Source organism: Plectropomus leopardus, chromosome 14 (assembly GCF_026936395.1).
Source record: "Plectropomus leopardus strain MGB_pleo_1.0 chromosome 14, ASM2693639v1, whole genome shotgun sequence".
Taxonomy (NCBI): Eukaryota; Metazoa; Chordata; class Actinopteri; order Perciformes; family Serranidae; genus Plectropomus; species Plectropomus leopardus.
In genome coordinates, this window is record NC_142189.1 from 34,187,127 (window position 1) to 34,204,622 (window position 17,496).

Consider the following 17,496-nt stretch of genomic DNA (forward strand, 5'->3'; position numbering starts at 1 on the left):
AAAATGTGTCTTCTTTCCAAGATTTGAAATGTCAGTCATGTACCTTCATTTAGGTAATATCTAACTATAATTACTTTCAAATATAATATAATATAATATAATATAATATAATATAATATAATATAATATAATATAATATAATATAATATAATATAATATAATATAATATAATATAATATAATATAATATATGTTTTAATTTATTTATTTATTTATTTATTTACCAAAGAGAGCATTGCAGATGAGTATAAATAGATAACTGCAATCCATTAGAGTTACAGTAATACTGCCTCAAACACATTATTTTCAAACCTGTGAGATTTCCTAAACCACCACAAGAGGGTTCTTGGTTTCACAAAAAAATCACAAGTGCTTCTCACCTGTAAAGCCTATTTGAATTCCATCAGTCCTTTCCACAAACAGGACACTGAATATATTCTAAACAAGTCATCATTTACAGTGCTTTCTGTCTGACTGTGTGTGTAATCTGGATGACTGTTGACCTGCATTTGCTTAAAACACGTCTTGATTTAATTGAAATGTGTTGTCTTGTAGCTGTGTATGTTCCGTTTCACTTCCAGCTGCAGATTTATTGGGGACAGAGGACAGAATGAAACGTTTTGTTCCTAGTTTCTCCATTACTGGGACTTGGGAGTATTACTGGGACTTACTGATTCACCAAACAATGCATAGTCTAATTACCACCGTGTTATTAGACATGGATGTCAAACTCAACGGGGAGGGAAGGAAGTTGGTCCCGGGCCAAGAGAATATTGAGCACCTTATTTGTTACACAACACAATAACCCCCCTATGTGAGATGATGTATGAGCTCATTTCACATTCCAATACACTTCTTAGGTTTAGGCAAAATGTATTTCTGGAAGTGTACATTTTGGGGAAAAAAGGATATATTGTATAATATATAAACAGTGTGTACATATCATCCTGTAGGTTAGGATGGTAGGTGGAAACAACAGTCATGTGTTCTTGCTTTGTTTCAACCACAAGAAACCAACTTTCCTTTTCATGCTTGTTCCTTTTATATATTTTTTGTTTATCCTCCTCCTTTTCCCCTCTCTCCTCTTCCCTGTCCCCCCACCAGCCCTCCCCTCTTGCTCTCTCCCCCCTTCCCTCTTTCTCTTTTTTGATGTGTTTGCCTTCACGGCTTCTGAGCGCTCTCTAATTCCATCTGGCCACAACAGAGAAGGCAGCGCGGTGAGAAAAAGCATTTCCATATGTGCAAATTAGGGATCCCCCCCAATCACCACCTACACAAGCACACACAAACACACACACACACACACACAAACACACACACACACACACACACACACACAAGCTGCCCCTACCCCCTACATAGTGACTGCCAAGACTGCTAATGGTGATCAAGGGGAGGGTTTTTGTTGGCCCTCGGTCTGAGTCTGTAAGTTGTCATGACTGTTATGTCTACATCAACATCTATGACCTGGGGAAAATGATCATCATCATTAATATAATGGCAGAGACTACATATTATTAATGTTTTCATTTTAATCATAAGAATTATTATTACTGTTACTATTAATATTATTGTTTTCCAAATTGCCAGTGCTGATTATGACAGTTATTTTGGATTGAAAGGAGTCCACCTGCAGCTTTATTACCTGTGCTCCGCTTCCATCTGTATTTCCTCTGGTGAATTACAACTTCCCCGCTCTCAGCATGCCTCCAAAAAACAAATGTTAGCAGTTCATTTGGTTTGAAGGAAAAGGAGGAATGAGCAGAGAGATGCACTGTGACAATTAATGCCATCCATCCTGGACGCCCTACCATCACCCCGCTCTGTGCTGCTTTGATTTGAAGCCTCAACACATCCAGCAAGTTTTTTGGGCTGAAATAGTACATCTTAAAACTGAAAACATGTTGAAACTTAATGTATTCATATGTTTGTTTTCTTGTTTCTTAAACATAGAAAACCTGTCTATTATCTGTCCACACACACACACACAAAGAGCGCAGCCGGCTTAATAAAGATGCATGTACACCACTGCAGTGACTTTCCTCCTGCCTGTACGTCCGTGTCATTCATGCCACAAACGGCTTGTGTTGTCTTGGTAAGCCTGGATCATTCAATCAATGCCTGTTTGTAAGCAGGTCTTAGACAGCTAACTAGATTGTGACATATTGAGAGATTCCACCTTGTGTGCGTGCGGTCAATAGTGCCATTCCTGAGCGGCCGTGCCATTAAAGCCAGGCCTAATAGCTCCAGGTGACATTGGAATGTCATATTTGTGTGCACGCATGTGTCAGTGTCTGTTGAGTTTTCACCTGCATAAGCTCTGTCAACGAAGTCAAATGTATGTCAATTTGTCTGACTCTGCTTGTCCTTTACACACGCATACATGTCCACACACACACACACACACTCATTTACCTGCTCAGGCAACAAATGGCCAGTGGGTTGGTGGCTGATAAAGCCAGCAGAGACAGAAGTGAGGTAGGTGAACAACCCTCATCTTTTTAACACATATTTCTAGTGTACACTGCGGTATATATAAAGGGCAAAAGTAATACTACTACTCCTACTCTCTCTCTCTCTCTCTCTCTCTCTCTATATATATATATATATATATAGAGAGAGAGAGAGAGCGAGAGATGTGGACAAATTTGTAGGTACCATTCCACAAAAATAGAAGAACCCACAATTTTCTCTGAAATAACTTGACACTGACAAAAGTAATTGGCATCCATTATTGTTAATTCCATATTTAATGAAAATCAGACATTGCTTTTAATTTTTGATTCAACAGAATATTTAAAATAATAAAGCAAATGAAAATGGCATGGACAAAAATGATGGAACCTTTAACCTAATATTTTGTTGCACAACCTTTAGAGGCAATCACTGCAAGCAAGCGTTTTCAGTAGCCCTCAACGAGACTTCTGCACCTGTCTGCAGGTAGTTTGGCCCACTCTTCCTGAGCTACCTGCTCCAGCTGTCTCAGGTTTGAAGGATGCCTTTTAGCTCTTTCCATAGGTGTCCAATAGGATTTAGATCAGGGCTCACCGAAGACCACTTCAGAAAAGCCCAGTGTTTTGCTCTTAGCCATTCTTGGGTGCTTTTTGCTGTGTGTTTTGGGTCATTATCCTGTTGGAGGACCCATGACCTGCGACTGAAATGGAGCTTTCTGACACTGGTCAGTACATTTCTCTCCAGAATGCCTTGATAGTCTTGAGATTTCATTGTACGCTGCACATATTCAAGGCCTTTACCTTTAATATGCCTTTCCATAATTTTCTTGCTGATGTCCTTAGACAACTCTTTCCTTTGTTTTCTCTGGTCCATGTTCAGTGTGGTGCACACGGTGGCACCAAACAGCAGAGTGACTACTGTTCTCCATTTTAATAGGATGAATGACTGATTAACAGATTGAAGACAGGTGGGACACTAATTGAAGAAAATAGTTTATTTGAGATATCATTATGATCCAATCATTTAGAATCTTTTCTGGGGATGCCAACAAATCTGTCCAGGCCCTTTTAGAATATCTTTGTAAAAAGAGCAAAACTTAATCTCTTTTCATACTTTCTTTACTTTACTCTATGGCATACCAAAGAAACACAGGTATACATGAGACCATTGCTTTTAACTTGATCAGTTTTCAGGAGGAATGAAACATTGTTTCAATGAGCTGTAAGGGTACCAACAAATTTGTTCATATATATATGTGTGTGTGTGTGTGTGTGTGTGTGTGTATATATATATATACATATATACACACACACACACACACACACACACACATATATATATATATATATATATATATATATATGTGCATTTTTTTTTATATCTCTCAGGGTATCCAGGAGGCCACATATGGAGGACAACAAAACAAATAACATGAATGGAAAATAATAGTAGCAATGTTTGCTGGCATAAAAGAATTAACCCACTTAGATCCTTGTCCATTCCAATGGACGTAACCTTTCGAGGATGTTTACATCTATGATCTGACTCATCCCGAATGCACAGACTTACTAAGTGGGATCTCTGTGAGCCAATCACTGTGTTTCACATTATCTAAAGATGTAAAAGCCACACCCCTTTCATTAACAAGCATGGTTGACCATGAATAAAGGAGAGAGCAAAAGGCACATTTCAGTCTATTAATTACATTGTTAAAGTACATAATTTGTGTTTAAACTTTGTTAAAGGTAAACATGAGATGTTATATTACTTATGCATGTCAAAATATCATATGACAGATTAAGAGGTTTTACTGAGGATTTTTTTAAAAAATCACCAGAGTATCACTGGAAAATGAAACAGGGAAAGACTGCAGGAAAATACTCTTCTGATTTGATTTTCTAGTGATACAGTGAACTTATAATGTATGTTTTTAAATGTTTGCAGGATATCAATCTAAGGAGATTTTCAAAATACTGTTTTCAGGAAGTACCTCAGAAATTGAGGATATTTTGAGATTTTTTTTCCCCATATATAAGCCCTTTGTAGTCCCCAACATTTTGATCAGAAACTGTAATTACAATTAAATTTACTTTGAAATTTGATCACTGTAACCATAATAATAACAACAACAACAACAACAACAACAACAACAACAATAATAATAATAAATAATAATATATATATATTTTTTTTACCATTTATTGTCATTTTTACCATTAGCTGATTTCTGTATTCAGATTGTTTGTCTATTGCGATGCACAAAAAAAAACAAAAACAAAACAACAACAACATAAAGTATTCTAATAAAAAACGCTATTAATTTATCAGTGCATTTAGAGTTAAATCCACATTCAATGTTTGTGTGTGTGTGTGTGTGTGTGTGTGTGTCTGTGTGTAACATAACTGGGTTCTAAACAGGCCTTGATGAACAGCGAGGTGTTCAGGACTTTTAAGATGTTTCCCCTCCAAGCCGCAGGTGAATGCAGGCTGACCACAGCTGTTGTTGTTTGTGCAGAGCAAACTACAAACACTTTAACAGACATCCTTTAAGGCTGTGGTTGTTTGATTCTTTAAATTTTTTAACATGCATGTTAAAGTGACATCCCTGTGCACTGGTGTGGTTAGTAAAGTTCGTAACTTCCCAACTCAGATACAAATAAAGTTGCAAGAGGAGTTGCTAAAAAATCACCAAATGACCTGTGTAAGTCCATCCAAACATTTTCAAAAATAACTTGTTTAATTTATGATGCGCTTCCTACATTTTTTTTTTTTTTTTTAAAATAGTGACATCCCTCGGACGTAGTGATTGGTCATCAGTTGCGACCCCACCCCCACCCCCCAAACAGCTGGCAGAGATGTTTGGTAGCAACTATTCACTTGACCTTGGCATGTTCAAGCAGAGAAGATCACAAGATGGAGGCACTCATCAATTATAAGGCAACGAGGCAGCCGCCATGGTGCTGGAGCAGCAGACAGAGACGCAGCCGTCAGCCCCGAACACTGAGAGACAGAGCCGGCTTTAACAGGCTTTGTGTGAGCAAAATGTTTGTGTTCATCAATGTGCGTGCGTGTGTGTGTGTGTGTGGCTGGGGACAGATCTGTCCTCTAGCTGGCAGATGCCCAGTACTGCACAGCTGGGCCCCAGCCACAGGAGGGGTCATGGGGGCCCAAGATTTCCCCTTGGCCCCTCAAGGCTTTTTTAGTCCTTGCTTCAAGCAGAGCTGCTTGTAACACACACAAGCATTTATAGACACACAATAGACACACACACAAACACACACACGCAAACAAAATGTTAAAAAGACACTCACATGCAGACTAATGTGTGTGCCCATCTCTCTCTCTCTCTCTCTCTCTCTCTCTCTCTCTCTCTCTCTCTCTCTCTCTCTCACACACACACACACACACACACACAGATCATTTGCAGTGATCTATGTGTTTATTCAGTGGGGGCATATCCTCTCTAAGCGTGATAGAGGGCAGTTGTGGTCTGAGGAAAATCCTCTCGGTGCATCTCTCTGAAGGAGAAAAATCAAATCAAATCAAATCCTTTGTTTCCCGCAACAAACTCAGTAGCCATACTCAACAATCACTCACTCCAATGGCTCACACAATTGCCAAAGCGATAACATCTGGGGAAAGAAAATCTCATAAAATATTTTCCTATAATGTGAGACAACAACATGCAGTGGCTCACATGAGGGGGGCTTTGCAAATTTTCACTCTTGTAAAATATGAGCCTTTCTTGTGTGCACCTTTCCCCCATAATGTGGAGTTCCCCCATAATGACAAAAAAAAAGTATGTGGACACCTGAACTTTCAATCCAAATGTTGTGGACTGGCGCACAGTCCAGTTCAGAAGTGTTAGATGGTGCTTTACCCTTTAAAAAATTGACCTGGCCACCTGAAAGAGGTCAATTAGATCTAAAATAAGAACTTTGATAGCTAGAGCATTCATTCTTTTTGCGGTGGAAAGCTATGGCTTCAGTCTTTCTTTTAATCACTTCATTTACCTTACCTTATGTACTGTGCAACGTAATTTTCTGGCAAATTTCCCTGTCATGACTGTGCTGTTTGCATAATCCTGTACATATATAGATCTAATATTTTTTATAAAATCATAATAGCTAGAACTGTCATTCTTTTTCCATTTTCCATTTCATCATGTAGTATGCTTGTCGTGACGTCATCACGTGACAGTCTGCAGTGCAAAAATGCATGCAGGTGCCAGAGTAATGAATGATGAATTGAATGCAATGTCTCTACATTTTCCTCATAAAAATTTGCATTTCTCAAAAAATAAACACTAATGGAGTGAAAAGAAATTCTTTGTTTATCTTTCTTCATTTAAAAGCTGTTTGGCTCAATATGTTGTGTTTCCTTTTTTTGTAAAATCTGAGGGAAAAAAAATGTCTGATAGTCATATCTTTTATGACACAATTTTTATGCTTTAATCAATCATTATGCTTTATTGGCTTACATAACCTTTTAGCTTAGGTTGTACAGATTTACGGATATAAAGCATTTGATGATACATCAAGAAATGACATCACAATAAGCAAAAATACCAATGTAGGCACAGGAGGACCATTTCTATTGCAGAGTTCAAAGGGTTAATATGTGCCTTTGTAAATTCTGTATCTGTATCTGTTCTTCACTTTTAGTTTTTACCACTAAAAATATTTATTTTTGTCTTCACCAAAAAAAAAAAAAACAATTGCGTTTTTTTGTTTGTTTGTTTGTTTGTTTGTTTGTTTGTTTGTTTGTTTGTTTTTTTGGGGGGGGGGTTATTAAATGAAAAAGAAAGTTAAGATAAATATTTTTTTCCGCACACAAAATAGGAAAGCAGAGGGGATTGCAATATTTTTTTTTTTTTTTTAAAAGCCCTGAATAATGTCTCACTGAGTGGAAAGACAGATCAAGACAAACAGTACACCGACATGTGCACATTTGTTATCAGGTATGGTTGGTGTAATGTAGAGTGGTGCAGGGAACGTGTGTTAAATGTGACATACAAAGGACAAATATGAAAGGACAAATTCTTCCATGTTTAACAACTTCATCAGCTGGGTGAAACATCAGCTCTCTGCTTCACGTCTGGAGATTCTTGTCTCCCTCCCTCTTGTTCTATATAGAAACAAGACCCTCACATACACATAAACACATATGCATGTTTGTTTGCGCACTTGCAAAGTCTCCAGAGGCAGTGTCATTTAGTGGGGCTGTATAAAGACTAATGATGGAAATAACTAAAAGAAGAATAAAAGAAAAGGAGAGGGAGAGAGAGGCTCAGACTTCTACATCTGCCTCTCTCTGTCTCTCTCTCTCTATTGCTCTCTGTCTCTCTCACAGACATACGTGTGTTCTTTCTCATGCTTCAGTTGGAATTCCTAAAACAATTATGGAAGACACACGTTTCTGTTTGTTGGGCAGAGAAAAGTAAACCTTTTATATTAGATGCTAAAGTGTCCATCAACTGAATTTGCACCAAAACCTGCCATCACTTCATTGACAAGTTTGACTTGAACATCTCTTTTCTTGTGTTAGGCTGAAACATGATAAGAAAGGCAATGAGAAACAGCAAAATCTTTTCGACAAATGGCAAGAAATGCTGGATTTTGAAAAATTGTTTTAAAAAAGGGAAAATCGTCCAAAAAACTATATTTATGATTATCATAATTATATATTGAAATTTCTTGAATATGTTTTTTAGCAAGGTAATTTCAGGTAATTTCTTGTTTGCTCTTTGTTGTAGTTTCTTTCTCTTTTTTCTTCTATATTTTAACTTATATGTACTTTTCTTGTACTTTTCACATTTTATTTTGTTGTTTTTCCACATCATATGTCCTTAAGATTCTAATTTCCGTTTTCCCCATGTTTTTGAAAGAAATCAAGCCAATTTGCAGGTTTTAAATGGTTAATCAGCTTTTTAAACAGAACTCATAGTCCAATGTAGCTTTACTTTAAAGAAATATCAAATGGAATTTCACAAAGCAGCATGTAGAGAGAGGATTAGCCGACTCATTTAGGTCAATATTGTAAAAGTACACAGGCACTACTTACTCTACACATTTTTGTAAGAAACATCTGAACTGTGACCTGGAAATGCTGCTGTGTGTGTGTCACTAACAGAGAGTCAATCAGAAATTCATGCAGTTGTTTGAATAAGCTTCCTCTCTGATTTTTGGTCAATTTTGTTGCCAGAAGAAGTGTTCTGAATTTGCTGATTTAAGCATGTTACAGTGGCAGCTGAGGCTCATTGTAGTATGAAGGCTTATTGTCGTACCTACATAATGGAAAAAGAAGAAAAAAAAACAACATATATATATATATGCAAAATATGCAGGGTCTTGGGGGGTTGTTGTACCCCCTTAACTGAAACCCTAAAAATCTTAAAATCACACTTTTGGGCATCCCAACAACCAAAGTAATCACATTTGTACAGCAATAAAACAAAATTAACAACACTATAATAACTGCAATAATTCAATTTGCAGCATTTAGAGGATGTTTGTGTTTTGTTGGTTGTTGTTAAGTAGAGGATGTAATATATAGAGTAATATAACAACATGTACATATATGGTTATACATAAGTGCATTTACAATGTACAAGGGACAAAGTACATTTTTACAATATGTAATACTCAGCATTGCAGTGTCACACAGCCAAGTTATTCCTTTCTTTCTCCTTCCTTTTTTTCTGTAACATAATTTTAATGCATAATTTTAAGAATTATGAATCTAGTTTTCTAGACATTTTCTCAAAATGTTTTGTTAATATTTATTAATCTCCCAAACTATCAAATAATTTCCTTGCCACCTTTTACTAATTATTCTGCAATTTGCTGGACATTTGGAGCCAAGTTGCTTATTGCCTTTTTAATATGTTAAAAAAAGTCAAATCAAATTTTCTCAGGTCCCTGAGGTTTTAATGCTTGTGAAAGACGTCTGAATGTAGCACAACAAAACTGATGGCGATCCAGGACCTAAAGGGTAAAATGACCCAGGAGACAGTTGTGTTTTCGTGTTGAGGACTATTAAGCGGATTGTTAAAAGAAAGCATGGAAATGCTAAATTTAGGTCCAGAGGTCCAATAATACCTCCGAAGCAGCACCTCTGCAAACTTTGCTTTTTGCCTAATTTCTATTTACATGTAAAACATGACGTGTGTACTTCAGAGGGTGTTTTAGTTTCTGCTTCCAGTCCTCAGTGCATGACTTATCATGCAGTCACATCTTTGTGGTTGTTTCCTGAATGTGTGTTCACATTTTGCAGTTTTTGTGAGTCATTTTTAGTCTGAGCACCCAAATACAAACACGCTCATACAGAGCATGACAAACACACACTTTACACACATACACATCTGTCACGACACACAACTCCCTAAGAGGAAGTGACCCTGCTTCAGTAGTTCACCACATTTAACACTTGATGGACTGCGCCTGGAGCGTCACAGCAGCCTCACAGGGAACAGTGTCAGAGGAGGTCTGGGACTTTGGAAACATGAAACAGAAATGTGTGCATCCCTGATGCAGTAAGTGATTTGTGTTGATATTGGTTGTTGTGGGTCTTAGAATCGTTGACTGACGGGTTATAGTTTAGCCTCAGTTTTATTTACCACAAGATCAGTGGCAGGCCTCCACACACACCAACAGTGGACAGCAGCCAAATGTGATACTGATGTTGTGCCAAGAGGGAGAGAAAATTAGCATCATCCCTCCGTTCCTGCTCTCTTTGTCGAATGCCAGGTCTGTTTGTGGGGAAAATAGATGTTGCTGTGTGTGTGTATGCGTGTATGTGAATGGAGCCATGAATTAGCGCTCAGGTGCTTTTAGCATCAGGCAGCAGGGCAGATTAGAGGAAAGAAGAAAAGGGACCTTCAGCACCTTTCAGGGTGGATGGCTTGACCCCCCACCCCCCAAAACAAGTACGATACATAAACGTACACACTTGTATTGCTAAAAGGGTACAATGACACATAAACACACACCAAACAGGAAGTTCTTTTTTAGTATGTTTCTCTCTCTCTCTCTCTCTCCCACCATCTCTCTTTCACACACACACACACATGCCCAGCACTTCTCTTTGAGAACATATCTCCCAGTTGTCGCACGAGACGAGAGTTCCCTGTCATCAAGGCTGAAATATTTATAATGAGAGTGATGAGGGGAGGCCCTGAATTATTTAAGATGAAGGGGGGGGCAGGATGGCATTAAATAATCTTCACAGTTTGACACACACATACACACACACACACACACACACACACACACACTTTTTCTCATGTCCCTACCATAGCAAGTGGACAGTGCTGCAGTCCCCTCACCGCTAAAAAAACATATGTTTCAGTGTGTGTGTGTGTGTGTGTGTGTTTTTCGGACGGCCCTATTGCCAGGCTGCATATCCAATGAGACAGCGACACTCACCAGTGTATTTTACATATTCATACACCCCCCTTAGGTATTCAGCTGTCATCAATCCAAAAGCACAATAGGAGCCGGATCAAGCAAACACACTCGGGTCACACACTTCGAACGCAAGCTACTGCTATTATGATGGCCGTGTTCACAGTTCATACTGGCGTGCTTAATGTCGGCCCGCCATCTGATTTCCCCTGAGGGTCTCCACACAGCTCTCTCTCTCTCTCAGGTGTTTATTTTGTATCTTTAAAGCTGCGCTGTGCCAGCTTTTTATGTAAAAATCCAGACGCGTTATCAGTTGGAATCACAAAGTGGAACCACAACAGGGAAGTCGGTCCCTTAATCGCTGATTGAGATGCCTATTGGCTCAAATTAAATTCTGCTTTTGGGAAAAATGTGATGAATGTGAGGTCACTATTAACATGTGAAATGGAACAGGCTTTTAACCAGATGAGATTTCTGGACACATTTAAGCAGACACTACTGCTTCAGGCAGTGTTTTGAACCTTTATGAATTAGGACTCTTTAAATGAAGTTATGCTTGGTTCCAATCCCTTATCATACATTCTGAGCATAACAGTGAGTAGTGAGTGTTGGCAGGTAAGAACCAAATAGGGATTCTTTCTTCTTCTAATATTTATTTATCTTTTTCATTTGGAGGATTTTTAGGCGTGTTAAACATGTTTAACCCTTTGAAACCTAAGAAAATATGTTGGACTGTATTCAAAAACCAGGGAAGAAGGCAATGAGCAACTGAACAAAACATTGCCCAAAAAGCAAGAAAAAAAGTAGGAAAATTACTCAAAAAGATGCTGAAAAAAAGGGGTTTTTTTGTGTAACATATTATATATATATATATATATATATATATATATATATATATATATATATATATATATATATGTCAATGTCAATGTCAATGTCAGCTTTATTTATATAGCACATTTAAAAACAGCCAGTGGCCAACCAAAGTGCTTTACAGTAAAAACAGTAAAACAACAGCAAACAACAGCAACAATAAAAACATGTTGCATATAAATATAGACAAAATGAATATAAACCCAATAAAACTAATCATGCTCCGCCAAAGGCTAAAGTGAACAGGTGCGTCTTCAGTTGGGCTTTAAAAGTGGAGAGACTATTTGCGGTGCACACACTGAGGGGGAGTGCATTCCACAAAGTGGGAGCTGCGACCGCAAACGCTCTATCCCCTCTAGATTTTAAAAAAGAACGAGGCACATCTAAAATGGCTAGGTTAGCAGACCTAAGGGCTCTGGAGGGTTGGTGTAAATTAACAAGGTCAGCCAGGTACCTCGGGGCCAGTCCATTCAGAGATTTAAAAACAAATAAAAGAATCTTAAAATTGATCCTGTACCTAACCGGAAGCCAGTGTAGGGAAGAGAGCACAGGAGTTATGTGCTCGCGCTTCTTCGTGCCAGTAAGGAGGCGAGCTGCCGCGCTCTGCACGAGCTGCAAGCGGTTAAGCTCGGACTGGTCAATACCACAGTAGAGGGAATTGCAGTAATCCAAGCGAGAAGTAATAAAAGAATGGATTACTATTTCAAGGTCTCTCCGGGGGAGATACGGTTTAACCTTGGTTAAAAGCCTTAGCTGAAAGAAGCTGGACTTGACCACTGCACTAACCTGCTTGTCCAGTTTAAAGGCACCATCAATAATAAAACCAAGATTTCTGGCATGGGTTTGTATGCGCGGAACTACGGGGTCAAGGGAGCTGGCAAGGACCTGAACCAGGTCGGGACGGCCAAACAGGACAACCTCCGTCTTATTTTCATTTAATTTTAACAGGTTCAGGTCCATCCATGTTTTAACGTCCTTTAAGCAGTCAAACACAGCCTGCAGAGAGTCTTTAGTAGGTGCCTTCACCGGCAAATACACCTGTACGTCATCTGCAAAACAATGAAAGGGGATACCATGCTTCCTGAAATTGGACCCCAGGGGTAGCATATAGAGGGAGAACAGTAGGGGGCCCAAGACTGACCCCTGGGGGACACCGCACGTCAGAGGGGCCACAGAGGAGGAAAACTGTCCCATGCGTACCGAGAAGGATCTCCCAGAGAGGTACGAACTGAACCAGCTCAAAGCAGTACCTTTTATGCCTACACGGTGTTCAAGGCGTGATAAGAGGATTGAGTGGTCCACCGTATCGAATGCTGCTGTTAGGTCTAGGAGAATTAAAACGACACAGTTGCCAGAGTCAAGATTTAGTAAAAGGTCATTAAAAACCTTTAAAAGAGCAGTTTCGGTGCTGTGGAGAGACTTAAAACCAGATTGAAACAATTCAGAAGTATTGGCTCTCTGTAAAAATCCTCGGAGTTGGTTAAAAACGACTTTCTCTAAAACCTTGGAAATAAAAGGGAGTTTAGAAATAGGCCTATAGTTAGACAGAACCAAGGGATCTAGATTTTTCTTCTTCAGGAGGGGCTGCACCGTAGCATGTTTAAAAGAAGATGGAACACACCCAGAGCTGAGACAAAGATTTAAAAGAAGCAAAATAAAAAACTGAACTGAGGTGAAAACTTCCTTAAACAAACGGGATGGAATGCTGTCAGAGGGGCAGTTAGCAGGACGTAAACGTTCCACTATCTCAGTGATTGTGGAGAGCGTAGCAGGCTCAAACTGCTGAAAGACCGCAGAGACTGCTGTAGGAACTGAGGGATCCTGAACAGACGGAGATAGCGGGGACCTGAGGACAGCAATCTTATTAATAAAAAACTGCAGAAAATCCTCACACAGCAATGAAGAAGGCTCAACACAGGCAGCATCACACGGATTGACGAGAGCATCAAATACATTAAAAAGGACCTGAGGTTTGTGAGCATTCACAGAAACAAGTGTGGAGAAATATTCAGTTTTAGCAGCTTTCACCGCATGCTGATAGGTTAGGAGACAGTCACGAAGGAGATCCCAATTAATTTGTAACCTATCCTTCTTCCACTTCCTTTCTGCCTGTCTACATGCGTGTCTGAGCGCACGGGTGGACTCGTTCAGCCAAGGCTCAGTCTGTGGCTTAACACGCTTAACAGTCACGGGAGCAATAGAGTCCAAAATGTCATTGCAGAGTGAATCAAACATAGACACACAGACATCAACACTGCGATCGCCAAGATCATCTATAGAATATAGGAAAGAGTCTTTAAAAGCAGCGGAGAACTGCGAGGGAGTGGAAAAGTTAAAAGCACGAAAGCGGCGAACGGGGGCGGAGTTTGTGGTCGAGGCAACAGGTATTGCGAGGGAAAACAAAACAGGATGATGGTCGGACACGGGAGTGTGACAGATCTCGTTAATCCGTACATCTAGTCCATATGACAATACCAGATCCAAAATGTGGCCCTTGTCATGTGTCGGCTCCGAAACAGACTGTGTGAGGTTAAAAGAGTCAATGAGATTGAGGAAGTCTCTGACCAGAGGTCTGGTCTCACAACAGACATGCACGTTAAAATCGCCTACAATTAAAAAGTGGTCGTAATTAAGAGTAACCCCCGACATGAAGTCCATGAAATCCCGAATAAAGTCTTTGTTAAATTTCGGTGGACGATAGACCACCGCACAGAGAACAGTCACAGAGAAGTTTACCTCGAGGAGCTGGAGCTCAAAGGTGCAGCCGCCAACAGCTGGAGGCTGCCGGCAGGGCTCCGAAAAAGGAGCAAGTTCACCTTCTCGGAGCCAGGTTTCCGTAAGAAATATAATATATTATATATATATATATATATATATATACTCCTCCTAATCTTAAAACAAATTTAGGTACATATCTAGTCCTATATATATATATATATATATATATATATATATATATATATATATATACATATATATATATATATATATATATATATATATATATTAGTGCTGGGCATAGATTAATTTTTTTAATCTAGATTAATCTCACTGCAATCCTGTAGTTAATCTAGATTAATCTAGATTAAAATTATAGATTTGAATTTTGCCAAAGACATTCAAAATAATATCTATCTATCTAAATGATGAAAATGCATCACAAAATGCTTGAGAAAGCTGTTCTACTATAATATTTGGTAAAGAAAAATAATGTTCCATAAGATTTACTTTGGTGTTTAACTTTTTTTTATTTTGTTAAACACAGACATTTAGGAACAGGTTCTGTCTCCATGTGGAAAAAGCTTTTTCCTGCTAACTGGAATGAACAGCAGAGGGCGCAGCCTCTGATAACATGGCCCTAACTGAACTGTGGGCCTACATTAGAGGTCATGAAGAAGACCATTAACAGTCAGTGGCTTTGTGACACGGCTTGAGCCAATCACTCCAGTCACTCAGGCAGACCAGCTTCCGCCTTGTTCACGCCCCCTCCAGATTTTCGACCAGGTATACATCCACGCTTAAACAACAAAGTGAAATTGGTGCCTTGCTCACTGTATAGACCCAACTTAGTGAATAGTTTATCGCGATAATTTCCTTATCGTAGCGATAAGAATCCAATTAACGCAGCACGTTAACGCCGTTAACGGCCCAGCACTAATATATATACATACACATATATATAGCACTTTGTACTTATTTCTTTAAACTGTGGGGTATTGTATTTTTCCGCATGTTTAAAAAAAACTCAGGTGTCAAAGGTTTAATACTCATTAATTTGAGGGGAAAAAAATATATATATATATATATATATATATATATATATATATATATATATAAGAAAAGACATTGTGCAAAAATATGTTTTTCTTTAAAACATTTCCTGACATTTGAAACATTTAGCAAATGCCTATGTCCTTGTGAATTTGTAGATGTTCAAAAAATGGAGACTGTGTAACGGAGCAAGAAGTGAGCTGATTTGGAGCACAGTGCTACTTAGAAAACCTATGAGGTGACATCAAAACATTCAATCAGTAGGACAGGAAATACTTTGTGATTTAACGGAGTGCACTTTTATTTAAACTTCTTTTTAAAGAATTCTCCATAAAGAAAATGAACAAGATGATTTTCCCTTATGTGCTCCCTCTATGGTCGCCCCCACACAACTACCAGCCACAGATGGACACTGCAGCTCACCCTCCTCACGTTTTCTCACGTTAAATTGGTCTAGCTGAAGTGTACGCTTGGAGACGATGGGCGAGAGCTCTTTGGGGGATCCTGGACCAGGCGATGAGGCCACCCGGGACTGGTCAGGACAAGCGGGAAGAGTGAGACAGAGAGAGGAGGAGGCAGAGAGAGTGTGTGTATAAGTGTGTGTGTGTGTGTACATCCTATTATCTGTGTCTCCTCAGCATTTTGTGAAGGAACCAGATGGGGTCCATTCACACCACTCTGAGTTCAGGAGGCTCCCTGCAGCCACTTCTTGTTATCTTTTGTCACCAATCAAGTGCCATTTTCTCCCTCCTCCTCCCTCCTTTTCCCTTCTTCTCCTCCTCCCTCCTCTCTGCCTCCATTTGGGGCCGCCAGAGTGCACATTTGACTTTTGTAGTTTTACCTCAGTGGAAGGCTTTGTAGAATGTCAAAAATATATGCCAGACCTGTAGGCTGCTAATGATACACACTAGTGTGGAATAATTTTGGAATTATGGGAGTTTTGTTTTTTTTTTTTTTTTAATGTTTGCTCCTAATTGTACATTGAATTGTCATTTCAATATAATACCACCTGTTTTCCTGTCCTTAAAAAAAAAAAAAAATGGAATGGCTGAATCATTGCCTCATCAAAGTGTTGAGAGCTTGCCCTATCCAGTATATGGACTACTGTGTTTACACAGTCCTTAACGGAGGAATGGGATTTCTTGTTTGTTGTAGCTGTTGCTGTCTCTTGTGTCCTGCTGTCGTTGCTATGTTAAATTTGTCATTTTACAGGTTTCAAAACATCTTGCCAAATGACTACAGTCAAAAAATAGCCAGATGGCTAACACTGGCACACTTACAGAGATGTTGATTTAGATGTCCTTATAAATAATATAAATGAATCGAATGTGTAATACCAGCCCGATCACATTCTGAAGTCTTCAAATATCGCCGCTTTGACAGTGTTTTCCGTGACTGATCTCAAAGCCAAAAAACACCGTTTGCACTACAGCATGATTTGTGGACAGATGGTGTCATTTCAGCATGTGGCTGGATGGAGTCTGTTGTGTGCACATGATACACCAAATAACAGTTGAAACAACGCAACAAAAGAAGCAGGGAGGTCCCTATAGGGTGGGTGGGTGGGTGGGTGGGGCAGTGGATGGGTCCACAAACCCCAGACTTTTGTACGGTAGTTCGATATTTGCTTCCCATGTGAATGTGATGTTTTTCTCTGCACCTTACCATGTGCCTCTTAAGCGTCCATGTCTCTGTTGCCTAATACTAACCATACATGCCAGCATGTATGTTTGTTGACATCCCAGCGTGAGTTGCCATGTGCTTGTGTTGCTTAAACATAATCACGTGCAGGGTTATCCCACTGTGTGAATTTTTGACATCACGGTATCACTATCCCAGAACGTGGTTAGCATGCTTATTTCAGTGGATTTCTCTGCGACACCTTTCATAGACATATTGTCTTCAAATTTGGTACAAACGTCCACTGGAACTTAAGAATGAACTAATTAGAATTATGTGGTTGAAGTTCAAAAGTAAAGGTCACTGTGACTACA